The sequence below is a fragment of the Dermacentor albipictus genome, chromosome 2, assembly GCF_038994185.2.
Source record: "Dermacentor albipictus isolate Rhodes 1998 colony chromosome 2, USDA_Dalb.pri_finalv2, whole genome shotgun sequence".
NCBI lineage: Eukaryota > Metazoa > Arthropoda > Arachnida > Ixodida > Ixodidae > Dermacentor > Dermacentor albipictus.
The window spans coordinates 160,493,738-160,507,600 of NC_091822.1; positions in this window are offsets into that span (position 1 = coordinate 160,493,738).

Here is a 13,863-nt window from a genome sequence, read left to right on the forward strand (position 1 = left end):
GCCGCACTGTGAGAAACAGCCCGTATATATGTTCTGCCCACGACCGGCGGTTTTGCCAAACCACCACAACACGCCTCAATGAGCACTTTCTTTTATGGCGCGGTCACGCTTACTCGAGGTGCAATTTGAGCGATTTGTTCTCTCTGCTCTACACCGCAGCTATACTGATCGCGCAAGTTGCGCAAGGCAATGCGTCAACGAGGGCTTTTGTGGCGGACGCCGCGCTCCTGATGCATTCCGGTTCGCTTATAGGCCAACGAGGTTCAGACGAATCCACGCAAAACGAAATCGTCACACCCGTACGCGGTTCAGCTAGTTCAGTGGCAGCTGAGGGCTTCTTACGCCCTCCAGGTGGCGCCTTCAACGCGCCGCCAATAATGGCCGCCAAGCCGCTAAATGCCTGCGTCACGATGAGCGCTAAATGGCTGTCGCCCTCCGAGAAATCAATCTCGCGCCATTTTAAGATCGGTGGCGCTGCAAGACGTTTTCGAAAATAACACCGTCGGCTTATCAACGGATCGATAACGAGCTATTATACCGCTCATTGATTGATCACGCCTGCCTACGGCGTTGAGTGCGGTGCGGACGGAGGCGCTCCAAGGCAAATGAGTCCGTGCTTGCGCAAGGCCACAGTGGGCGGCAGGCCAAACCGTCTTAGCACCCGTAACCGGTTTGAAATGTGCGATCTCCTCGTTTTCATAAAGCGCACAGAAAATGTGAAATGGAAAAGCGGTAGAATTGAGTGTTCGTTTCGCTTATATATATTTTTCCGTATTTCCCTTTTTTTTTTCAGTGAACCACGGTGGGCGGGAATTGATGCTTTAACGAGCCCGCTATAAGAGCTGCATCTAACGCCAGCGAAGCTTCTGGTGGTCTAGCAGAACGACCCATAACGATCACGTTCGATCGCCTCGCTGATAGATTGTCCCGTAAATCAGGGCCGGGGAGAGAAAAAGCCAAACGACCGACCCTCTCCCCGCGGCCTTTTAAGTACATACCTCGGCTTAAAGAAAAAACAACGATAAACGCTGACCTGCTTTAACGTTTCCTTTAGAAGCTTGAGGGTGCTTCACACTGCCGATGAGTTTACCTCTACGGCCATCGTGTCGTTATAACTGGCAGGTCAAAGTCTCGCGGCATTGTTTTCCTGGTTATTCATTTCGAAACGCGGGACCGGGCCGTTACGGTTTCACTTTATTTATTTTTTTTTTATTGCACTTGCGCCCGTAATGTGAGGCAGTGACGCGTTGGCTAAAGCAATATTATAGGCAATAAGTCTTACACTCTTCCGTCTGGAATCGGCTGGAATAAACATTCCCTGTTGCGCACAAGCAATCTCCTTTCGAGAAGTCGTTCTCTCAGAGTCGTCTAGATTTTTTGGAAGTGGCGCCCCCCCCCTCACCCCCTCGGTGGCGGGGAAGAAAGAATACATCTGTTTTTTTAATGGGTTTCTTCCTGTCTTTTTTTACTCCTTATCTTTCCTATCCTGCCTTTGACTTCTTACCGCATAGTTCGCTTAGATTCTTCCACCTCGTTGACAGTTTAGGGATAAACTTCAAGACGTCAGCAAATCATATGGCAGCTGGCGGCGCAACCACGCTGCGCTCTTCGGGTGCGGCATTCTGCTCATGCTGCATAGCATCGGCGGAGCGGCTGAGAGGTAAAAACTCCGAAGGGCCGTTTTCATTTTGTTTTTATTTTTTTCGCGCCACTTTGTCAACGATGTATAGTATGTATAGATGCGCCAGACCTTGTTAGCGTGCCCAGGTTCCTTTCGATATAAGGGTCGGCTTACACAGAGCCAAACGTTATCAGATGGCCTCATATTGTAACGATCAATTATTATTTCTTTTCGTTAATTTTTTGCCGTTTCATTGGTTATGTAGCACAAAGCCGCGCACAATCGCTGTCGCTCTCATCGGCTACCCGGCGGGATGTCTAATAAGGAATGAATAAAACCGGACGAATAGAATCCTTCGGCTGTGAACCTTCAATGTCTTCGGGCGTTCTTCTCGAGAATGTGTTCTCGAACACTCGATATTTTTTCAACGCGGCGCTTGAGAGATTTTCTTGGTCATTCGATGCTCCGAATCCACAAGGAGTATTTGCAACGGGGCTCAGTACAAGTACCGATAAGAGTTTAAAGTTTGGCTATATCAGGCTGCAGCTTAACTGACAGGGCGCGATATCGGCCAGCCTTTATAGTCCTTACACAGCTCACTCGTGAACGTTAACCTAGCTTGTGCAGTAATTATGGGTGTTAATAAAGTATATGTTCAACCCATAGACACGTACGCTAAAGGCTTTTGACAACAGTTGCCAGAAAATGAGAAATTTTCTGAGCTTTGCTTGCTCGGTTTGGACCTATAGAAGCAAGCACAATATAACGATCAGAATTCAACAAATAATTAATTTATTTATTAATTTTTATTTTCGGTCTATATACAATAATACAAACAGAGGTTCCGTGAAACAAACCTGCCTGGACAGCATTACAAGTTCCCAGCTGTTTGAATACTTCGGAACGGTATATGCATAAACATATTGTTTATGTTTATGTTTGTTTATGTAACGTACACGCTTGTAACATACATGCACGTATGTATGTTACAGCGTGTATGTTATTTAACACACACGCTGTTTATGTAACATACACGCTAGTCACTTCTGCTTCTTCTTGTTCGCATGTTTCCTTTAAATGCCGATACATCTTCTTATCGTCATCGACCTTCGCACTATAGACGCGGCATTATGTGCAACGAAATCGCTGAGTATATATATATAAATCGAACTGCTATACCTCAGAGGGATTGAACGCACGATTGCGGCAAATATACATAAAACGGCTGATAACACTAATAAATAGAACCGTATTCAGTGTAGTTGCAGCTTAATGAAACAATACAAGAAATACACCAATGTCTGTATAACGTCCCAACTTGTCAAAATGCAATTACCATTGTTACTCGGTCATTAACATGCGATTAGAGCATGTACAATTCATTTCACATAGAAGCGACGTCGTGCATTTTGGCTACTTGCCGGCGATCTGGCTCGAAAGTTTAAATTATTTTTTTTTCTCACCCAGCAGCCAAATGCCGACCAAAAGCACGCGGTGTCGTTTAGCGTGTATGCTATTGCACTTCGCAAGAATTTGTAGAACACGCCTATTGTCGATCGTGCATTTGCAAGCACTGGAACGTGGCACTAAAGGTCGCTTCTTCAAGCAAAAGGGCCGGAAGAAATGGTATTAGAAACTTAAAATGCGCGATGAAGAATTTGTGTCGATCCCTATAGGTGGCGGCAGTTAGTAAATATATGCGAGATAGCCGGTCGCTCTTCACATTCATCACACGCCGGGAGAGTGTCATCTTATCAGTGTCATCCTATCGCAGCACGCGGATTAGCTAATCGAGTCTCGCTTTCGGAAAAGTTCCGCACATATAGTGCTGCTCTATCGGTCTCTGCGGTGCTATAACAGCGGCGACGGACACCAGACCAGAGTGCCTCCAGGGGAAAGCCCATAACCTGAAAGCCGAGATTCTGACTACGTCGTTATTGAGACACTGAACTCAAGCAAGCCAAAGAATCATTCCCGGTACTTTGTGCGCAAGATGCACAGCCGTTATCTCTGACACCGAGTCTCGGAATCGTTTTATTATAGTTACCCCCCCCCCTTCCACACACACACGCACACACGCACACCGAATAACGACTCCCTTAACGCGTACTGTCTTCCATCGAGGGGTGCGTTTTTGGCGTCGGGTCGGGAACGAGGCTAATCGGTGCGCGGTGGGCGTTTCGAACACGTAAAGCGCTCGCGTTACGGTATAGAGGGTGACCTTTTTTGAGAGGGATCCGCCTATCTATAACGCCATCACCGCACAGTGTTGCTCTGTGGTACGGGCAGAGCCCCTAGCCCACCGTGACCTGGCCCGCACACAGGCCTGCTCTTTGGACGACGTCACGACCACCATCGTACACCTCGCAGCTGCTGCATCTAATAAATTAAGATCCGGCTGCGAGGCGCTCAAGAGGGCAAGACGTAGTGGCCAAGGTCTTATATATATATATATATATATATATATATATATATATATATATATATATATATATATATATATATATATATATATATATATATATATATATAGTCACGTTGCCGGAGGAGGAAGAGTGGTGGTGGCAGTAGGGCAGTAGTAGTAGTAGTAGTAATAATGGTTGTTGTCTTTAATGTTGTATGATCATCATTAACAGCACCGACGACGATGACGACGACCACAACCGCTATACTAACATTGCTGCTACTGCTAATTACTACTGCGACTGATGGTGAAGATGCAACAAGTATGTGCTACTAAGTGCTGCTACCAGGGGGTTAAACTCTCCCTGCAGTAGAAGGGAGACCTTCAGAGGGTGGTGACCAGCATAGCGCATACTCATACACGCTCGTATATGGTATATACATTAGTGAAGCGTTGAATCACTGGATATGCAGCGAAATAGGTTGAAGAATAGAAGCCCGTAGGAAACATATGCGGACTTTACTGACGTTCACTCTGGCCACGCTACTCGCTACTTTCCTGTTGAGAATGCTGTGTCAAGCTGATTATGCAAAATAGAAGTGAAGCGCGCAGACAGGACTTAAGAGTAGAGAAGTTGACAATGGACTTGTAGAGAATGACTTGTGTCCTGTCTGCACGCCTCACTTCTATTTTGCATAATGAATCCTTACCAACTAGCTCAGCTTTCTGTCGTTCTAAGCGTCAAGCTGATAACGCGCAAGCCGTTCGTGACTAGGAACTATTGGACTCGTATATTGTTAAAGAATGGAAATGCGGGAAAGACAGATGAATATTATTGTTTGGAGACAAAATACAACCCAAAGGGTGTAAACTTTTTTTTTAGAGTGTGTGCGTAACTATACGGCCTACCTAATTGAATAAATCTGGTTCTACGTGACAGTCGGTTTCTTCACAACTCTGACAGGCTGCAGAAGTTGTTTATCGGACGTTCACTTTTCGTTTGCGCTATTGGCGCTGTAACAAGCCAACTTCAAGTAGTGTAGTGAAACCAACTTTCTCTAAAGCTAAACAAATTTTTATGGGTGTTCTGAAAATAAATATATTATTGTGAGTGTATTTCGGTATTTTATTTAATGTGCCGATTCAACCACTTAGAAAAAGTTCGCATTTTGTTAACGTTTTTCACACATAGCGCAGGACGTCAAGGGTCAAAGATATACGACCTCAAAGCAAATAAGTCTATAGCTACAACGCAGAACACGAGTTGACTTGCTGCATTGACAACCTGAGGCTAGAAGAATATATTTTATGGTTTCACGTCTACTTACCTACAAAAGCGAACAAAATTTGTGCGTCTTTGGTATAACACATCGCTCATAAATCACAACTAATCGAATGAAAACTAAGTGGTTACATAGAAACCAAGGTGAACCTTGACTAATTCACGAGCTTCACACTGAGGTGGCTGGCTCATGAAGCAGTTTGCTGTGCCAAGAATCTTAGTAGAACAAGGGTGGTGACCGCCATGTTCAGTGCCTTGGAGAAATGCATGCAGCAGTGCGACAATATCTGCTTTCCTGCTTTTGCTCATGCCACATCAACCGATTATAATCCCGATTAAATCATTCATCGAAGAATTGGAGAGTTAGAATTACCCCGCACAAGGCACTAATGGTAATAAAATCGCCCCCAGCGCTTGTCGAATGGGTGCCGCAGTGCTACAGCGCCCCCCAAAAAATGAAGGGTGGGAATGCCGTCCCCGCAGGCCCCCCCTCTGACTTTAAGCCCTGACTACTGCTACTGGTGATGCTGCTGCTTCTACTACTACTACTACTACTACTACTACTACTACTACTACTACTACTACTACTACTACTACTACTACTACTACTACTACATACACAACTAATGATTATGATGATGACGATGAAATTCGCTATTTTTCGAGTGCTGCGAAAGCGCTCGAGAGATAGGTTGATTCCAAGATACTCTCGGTTATAGCGATTTCGGTTTCGTTTGGTATCCATGCAGGCAAGAATCTTAGCTTTTTCTTCTACCCACTAAAGTTTCTTACCTCAGCACGGCCCTAATCACTGATATACTGGCAAGGGAATATGACACATTCCGAGACATTTTCTCCCTTATCAGAGCGGTACTTGTGCAAATAAAAAGCGTGCTGAGGGATCTTTCACGAAATGCGTTCGAAATTTCTTAAAAATTACGGAATCTTGAGTAACAGACCATTTCCTCTGGATTACTTTTACCCCTCAGCCACAGATGGCGAAATGATTTCATGTGGTAATTAGACAAGCGGCGATAACAGGAAACAGACGCCGACCAAGGCGAATTCGCCATTTTACCCCCTTAGCTGACGTTTCGGCCCCCACACGGGAGCCTTGTTCACAATGAAAAGCGAAGCAGGAAGGGAACGAGGTTGTATGCGGTTGAGTATATGACGTAAGGTGCGGGGTCGGATCGCGTTAGGAATTCCGTCGTTACGATTCAAAGTGCCTGCCGTTGTCTTGATATGGAGTAACTCAAGAAAGTGCCGCTGACTTAGATTTTTTTCACTTATCGATATGACGTAAAGAAGCACCGCGTGGCCTCCAGCGCCCTTTTCAGAACATGCTTACTATACGGGTCACCAGACAGGATGGCGCAATAGGGTCCTAATAAGTGAAATAAATCTAAGTCAACGGCTATTTTTTGGGTCACTCCATATCCAGACAACGGCAGGCACTTCGAATCGTAACGACGGAAATCTTAATCCGATCTACGCACGCATCTTACGTCATGTACTCAACCGCATACAACCTCGTTCCCTTCCTGCTTCGCTACTTATCCTGAACAGGGCTCCCGTGTGGGGGCCGAAACGTCAGCTAGGGGGGGGGGGGGGGGGTAATAGAAAATTCACCTAGGTCGGCGTCTGTTTCTTGTTTTCGCCATGATTCCTTCCCGACCAGACGAGATTTCGTCAGACCCTCCCCTTCAATTAGACAAGTACTTTTTCAATTTCAATTTCAATTTCAGTTTATTATTCGTTCATAACAACTTGTTACAAAATATGGTATACAGACAAGGGTCCCAAAGTCAGAGACTGCACCGGGACCCTTGGTTTAGGAGTTATACAAAAAATAAAGTGGAATACAGAGCAGAGAAAGAAATCATGAAATAAGCAAAATATAACCAAGAAACTCAGTGACGACACACATAAAAAAACAAAAGGAAGGATGTACAATCAATGGTAATTCCACAGCTTCTAAATAGCAAAATAACATTGTAGGAAATTAATCAGACAGCAAATAATTCTTGAGTTCACATTTGAAAGAGTACAAGGTAGTTGACAACTTAATGGAATATGGAAGACTGTTCCAAAGTTTAAGCGCGCAAAATGAGGAAGCCATCTTTCCGTAATTAGTATGACATAAAGGCAACAAGAAATTTCCTTGTGCTGCAAACCTTGTGTTATTGGGATTAAAAAGGAGATCAGAACTAACAAAGTTGTAAGAAACTTGTTGATTTAGTAATTTGAAAAATAATATGGCTAAATGATAGTTAAACAAATCAGTAACTTGAAGAATGCGGTTAGTACGCAGTTGTGAAGAGGCGTTAGAGAAAAAATGGCTTCGCGTTATTATTCGGATAGCCTGATTTTGAATGTGCTGAATAGAGGAAAGATGACAATGATAAGTATTACCCCAAGAAGCGATACCATAAATGATATGGCTATGAATGAAAGCGAAGTATAACGATAATAATGCTTCTTTGGAAAAAAATGCACGTGATTTGAGTAGTGCTCTAATGCCAAATGCTGTTTTTTGTTTGATGTGTGCAATGTGGTTAGTAAACTTAAGGTGGGGATCTAATTTGATGCCGAGGAAAGAAACACAAGTGGAGGCAGGAATGTCATGCCCATTCAGAGTTATGGTCGAAGAGCAAGGTAAATGCCTCTGTGATGACTTAAATACCATGAATTGCGTTTTCGTAGGGTTTATAACTAGAAAATTAGCGTTACACCATTCAGTAATTTTTGACAGATCACTGTTTAATTTCAATGTTAGCGAAAGTAATGATTTATCCGAGAGGGCAACAGTCGTATCGTCGGCGTATAATACAGGTAGGGTATAATTAAGGCAGTCAGGTAAATCATTTATATAAATGGTAAATAATAGTGGACCTAAAATCGAGCCCTGAGGCACTCCTTGGTTAATAATCTTGCTTTCAGCGAAAGCCCCGCCTGCGTACACTGTTAATTCACGATTAAACAGATAACTTTTTAATAAATAAAGAGCTGGACCAGAAATGCCAACAGACTCCAGTTTAGTAAATAAAACTTTGTGGTTTATTGTATCAAAGGCTTTAGTAAAGTCTAAAAAGGCCGAGCCAACAAAGTATCCGAGATCAAGTGAATGTCGAATATAATCAGTTAATGCTAGCAAAGCCAAGTTAGTTGAGCCTCCTGAACGAAAACCGAACTGACAGGGTTTCAGCAAGCTAAATTTGTTAAGGTAAATGTTAATACGACGATGTATTAATTTTTCCACAACTTTACTAATTGAAGGTAAAATACATATGGGACGATAGTTCGCGACTTGAGCTTTATCACCCTTTTTATGAACAGGGATGACTTTAGCTTTTTTTAGACTACTAGGGAATATGCCTGTCTTGAACATAAGGTTAATTAAGTTACTGAGAGCATCTGAAATAGTCGGAGCAGCAAGCTTTAAATGAAATGCGGAAATTCCATCAGAACCAGGACTTGTGTTCTTTAAGTTGAAAATCTCAGTAAGGACTTCTTCATATGTTACAGGAAACAAAAAGAAAGATTTATCGCATCGGCTAGTATGATAAACAGAAGGAACATGGGTAGTATTATAAATTTCATAAAAGTGATTACTGAACGCACGAGCAATGCTAGGCGGGTCAGTGATAGTCACATTATTGTAGATTACTTTTTCAATGGAACTGCCGGAACGTGGTACATTCAGAAACTCGTTGATAAGTTGCCATTGTTTTTTTGGATGAAACTTATTTTTCATGAATTCATTTTCGTAATATTTTCTTTTAGATTTCTTCAATAAATGACTCAACATGTTGCAATATTTCTTATAGCGTAATGCTAAATTCACATTGAAAGGCTGTTTTTTAGTCTTCCTATACATGTTTTCTTTTTTCCTCATGCTCACAAGTAGCCCATTAGTGATCCAAGGATTATGCGGAAATTTAAATTTCTTTTTGCATTTAACAGTGACAGTGTTAGCATGAACCGCTTTTAAAAGTAAAGAGGAAAATAACTGAAGCGCTTCTTCTGGATTTAGTTTGGTAGCAATAACTGTCCAGTCGATTTTGTCAATTGCATCAACAAAATTTATGATATCGAGACGAGACGTAAGATAACAGGGATCTGACCTAGGAGGGTTGGATTTGAATGTGACGAAAACAGGGTAATGATCTGATATGCCTATGTCAATTACACCAGACTCGGGTGAAGGCGAAATATTAGTGAGGGCATGGTCTAAGAGGGAGCTGCTTCCTTGAGTGGAAATCCTGGTGGCCGAAGTTATTAATTGCTCAAGCCCAAAGCCAGAAAAACAGTCCGAATAAGCGCATACAGTACTATTCTCGACATCGAGCAAGTTAATATTTATATCACCTACAATTAGGACAGGCTTGTTTTGACTAGTAATTGTTTGAAGAGCTAAGCTGAGATGACGAAGGAAATCAGGTATGGAAGAAGATGGAGAACGGTAAATACAGCCAATAATAATTCCGCCACAATAATTTGGAAAAGACAAGGCATCGGTTTCGATCCAAACAGTTTCGCAGTGAAATAGATCTATGGAAAGGTCCAGTCTACGTTTATATTTAATGTGGGGTGCGACGAAAATCGCGCTACCACCATGTTGATATGCAACACGGTTACAATACTCAGCCTGATAGGCACGGAACCCGTATAAATTGCTATCAGCCGGGCCAAGCCATTTTGTACATTAGATTAAATTTGTGAATACAACAGCCATGCGATTGGTCCCTATGGAAGAAAGACTTGAAGCCCGCCATACGGGGAGATCGTAACCGTTTCCAGAAATGAAAAAAAAAGAAAGTTGACAATGCTAATTTTTACAGGGTAATTAATTCCGGCCAAGTTTACAGAGAAAACGAAACTGAACAGACGAAGAGCGCATGAAGCCAGCGCGATCGCGGTTTGATAAAAACGATCGCTTGATGCTCGTCGGACGGTGAGGCGATGGAAGTCACGTCACTCATGGATGGGCGTCTACGAAGGACATGACGACTGCACTCTTCGGCCGTTCAGTTGAGCTTCTCTGTGTGAGCTTGGCCAGAATTAATTACGCTGTACTACTGTGTACCGTGAACTTTCTTCATTTCTGGAAACGATAGTGGGCACCTCGGTTGGCACGGTTCAATTGTCTTTCATTGAGACCAACCTCATGGCTCTTATGTTCACAAAGCTAATTAATCTAATTTGCATAAGTACTTGTCTAACTCTCACATCAAATCGTTTCGTAATATTTGCTTCTGTAGTAAAAGTATTACAAGGAAAATAATTTAATTATCCCAGCTTCCCTAAATTTAAGGAATTTCACACGCTTTACGTGGAAAGCCCGGTGTATTATCTAAAAATGAACGAAGAAGCTGCTATTCGTCTTGCTCATAATCGATTTGTAGGCAGTCGGACTAATGAAGGCGCGCGGTTTTACCGACGCCATTTCTTTCTCAGTGTATACTTTCTAAATTAATCTATCTGTATTCGTCCCGAGACCGATAGAAGATATGCAAAAGTCCGTAATCAGACTTTGCCACAGAGCTAATCTTCCCTAAACAAGATGACCGCGGACTTTGCCGCAGAGTTAATCTTCCCTAAAATGGATGGCCGCGTTCCTGCTAGTAGCGCTGTTAAAGCTGAGACACGCGTTTTTGAAACCTTGGACGGTGCTGGGAACGGACGGTGCCAGAGATGGTGTCATTGACCCGCATGTTGATACTTCCATTACGATTCGAGCCCGAGGTCCGCCATCTTGCTTCCGTCAAAGAAGGTGTGTGGAGTGGCGCGCATGCAGGTCGAAACCTTCATCTCCTCCCCCCAAATAAAGCCACTGCGGGCCTTGTGTGTAAGGCGAAAGAATCTGCCAGCAGCCATGCATATTGAATCCAACGCCTCTGTTGACATTTAGCTGCTCTGCTTTCTCTTTTTCCTTCTCCACGGAATAATTTCGCTAGAAAAGAACTCTATGAAAAAAAAACTGAGTTGTGTTAGTTAATTAACCTTCTGAGACAGCAATTAAACGGGAAGAAGCCACTCTTATCTTGAAAGGAGGCTCGATAAGCGAGGAAAGACGCAAAAGTGAGCTGCGGGTGGCGACGCCATCTTGGAGTTCCTGCGCCAGTTCGTCGTGACGTCATGTGCTTTGACGACGTCTCCTCGCGCTTGTAGTTAATTTCTTTATCGGCAAGTTTTTGTTATATTGTACTCTGAACTAGCCAAAAAAACTCAGCCTGGCAAGTTTTCAGAGCCCTCGCAAAGACACAATGGCTCAAATACAAAAAAAAACTTGCATCGAAATTCGTGACGTCACGCTGACGTGATGGTGCTGAGGTTTCGCCGCAAAACTTTAAAAAGTAGTGAAGGTGTCGCCTTTATTTTATTTCAGTCTGGTAACCAAGCTCTTATCGAGAAATTAACGAAAACAGTGTTCTGAAAGAATACGAAACCACTGTAAACTTTAAACTGATTTAGCGTTGCGCAGTAGTGTCGCATTAATGGTCGCGTCGGTGCGCGATATTTCGCGAGTGTCCCTGATCAGTGAAGCGCCCTCTTGCTGGTACATTACTGAAATATTCGACCTGCGTCAGCTTGCCGATGTCATTGTTTGGCTCGACTTCATCCGAGGAAGTTCTCTGCCTGGACGTGATATATGTTGCGCAAGGGAGAAATACCAAAGCAAGACCCCCTTAGGCTATAGCATTTAGGTACACTGCTCTACGCATAGTACAACGTCGCGGCGTCAGCACTGGTTCTCGACGGCTCTAGCATCCGATCTAACAACTGTGAAACTGGGACGCCTGGCCTCAACCACAACCATGGAGCTGGCCGCAATGCGTGCAGTTTTAGTTCACATTGAAGCAGCCAGCGAGCTCCTCGCGAGTCATCTCCGCAGACTCAGCTGTAACCATGTTGCCCATAGATGAAGTTTTCACGCGCTAACGAACGGCTTGTCAATGGCATCAACTGCTTGCACGCACAGGCTTTCACTGCTCCGGTTGTGCTGAAGCGGCAATATATACAGGCCAACTGCACTGGTGAATCGGCGCGCTGCGTACACTGTAAAATAATTTACACCCTAAAAAGTGGAAAAGGGTGTAACTGTGTCTATAACTCACACCCTTAGGGTGTTACTTATATAACGGACACCCCAATGGTGTGAGTTATACACATATTTACACCCTTTTTCACTTTTTAGGGTGTAAATTATTTTACAGTGTATATTCAGAGGGACTCCCGATACCTTTCTCTATAAATTAATAATGTCGGATCAGCAATTGCGTCTCTTGTGTGCTGCTCACAGCGCGCTATCTGTGCCCACTAGTAAGAGCAGCAGTACGGACGTGTCTTCACTCATGAGCACTGGCGTAGCTAGGTCGTCTGGCACCCGGGACCCATAGGTCTTCTGTCACCCCCCCACCCCCGGCTATAGTCGAGGAAGGCGAGGATATCAAGTTCCGGGTGTCTTCAGACGTATATGACACCCCTACCCCCACCCCCTCTGGCCCCTTGCACCCGGGGCCCACGGCCCCCCGGCCCTCCCTGTTGCTACGCCACTGCTCATGAGTCTTTGCGCGAGTTCCGCGCAGGCCGTGCTGCTGGTAACGTTCCCCTGCAGAGAAGCCACAAAGCGGTCAACTCACCCACCAATGGCATCTTTTTCTCCCTCGTCTGTTACCGAAAAACGACACCGAAGTGTATTGCGAAAGCTTTTCACGTATGCCTTCGACAAATACGCGAACAAAGCTTAGTAAGCGCGTGCTCGCTGTATACTATAGTGCAACGTACTAAACGCGCACGGAAAACCGGAACCGTCGTTTCTGAATTATAGTGGACTCACGCAAGAAGCAAAGTATCCGCAGCCCGTTTGGCTTTTACTGACATGGCCATAACCTTCGAAATCGCGAAGTTATTGGTTTTGCTCTTTTTTCTCTCTCTCTTTCTTTTCCTCGGTGTTCATTGCCGATCCAGCGGTGTGGTCTATACCCCGCGATGCGCCTTCGAAACTCGACTCGAGAACGTGACCGCCAGCGCACGCTTGTGCCATTAAGGAGGCAAGACCCCCTTGGTGGAAGACGAAAAAGAGTATACGTAATGTCTGTATATATACACGGACCGATACGGAGAAAGCTGGTACCACTATACATTGTCTATATGCATCGTGAGTGCCCGTGGAAGGCGGCCCGTATGTCCATGAAATGATACCGCGCGCGCTGTATTGGCCCGTGCTTTTTTTTTTTTCGGTGCTGCGCAGCGTTATATTGAGGCAGTATCCGCACTTATGAGTTCGTTGTGTGTTCGACGTAAAGCGCACGTGTGCATTTCTTCGCGGGCGAGTTATCGAAAGGAAATGGCGAGGAGGTGGGGGGGGGGGGAGCTTACAGGTTATACGCGGCAACACGTAATCGAGCATGCGTCCTGTCGCTGTTGAGAACTGCATCGCGGCGCGCCGCTCATGTATACCACCGCTGCGTGTATGTAAAAGGACAGAACGTCATTAGTGTGTGCACGTATGTTTCTTGAAATTCCTTCACATTTTTTTTTTCGGAAGCG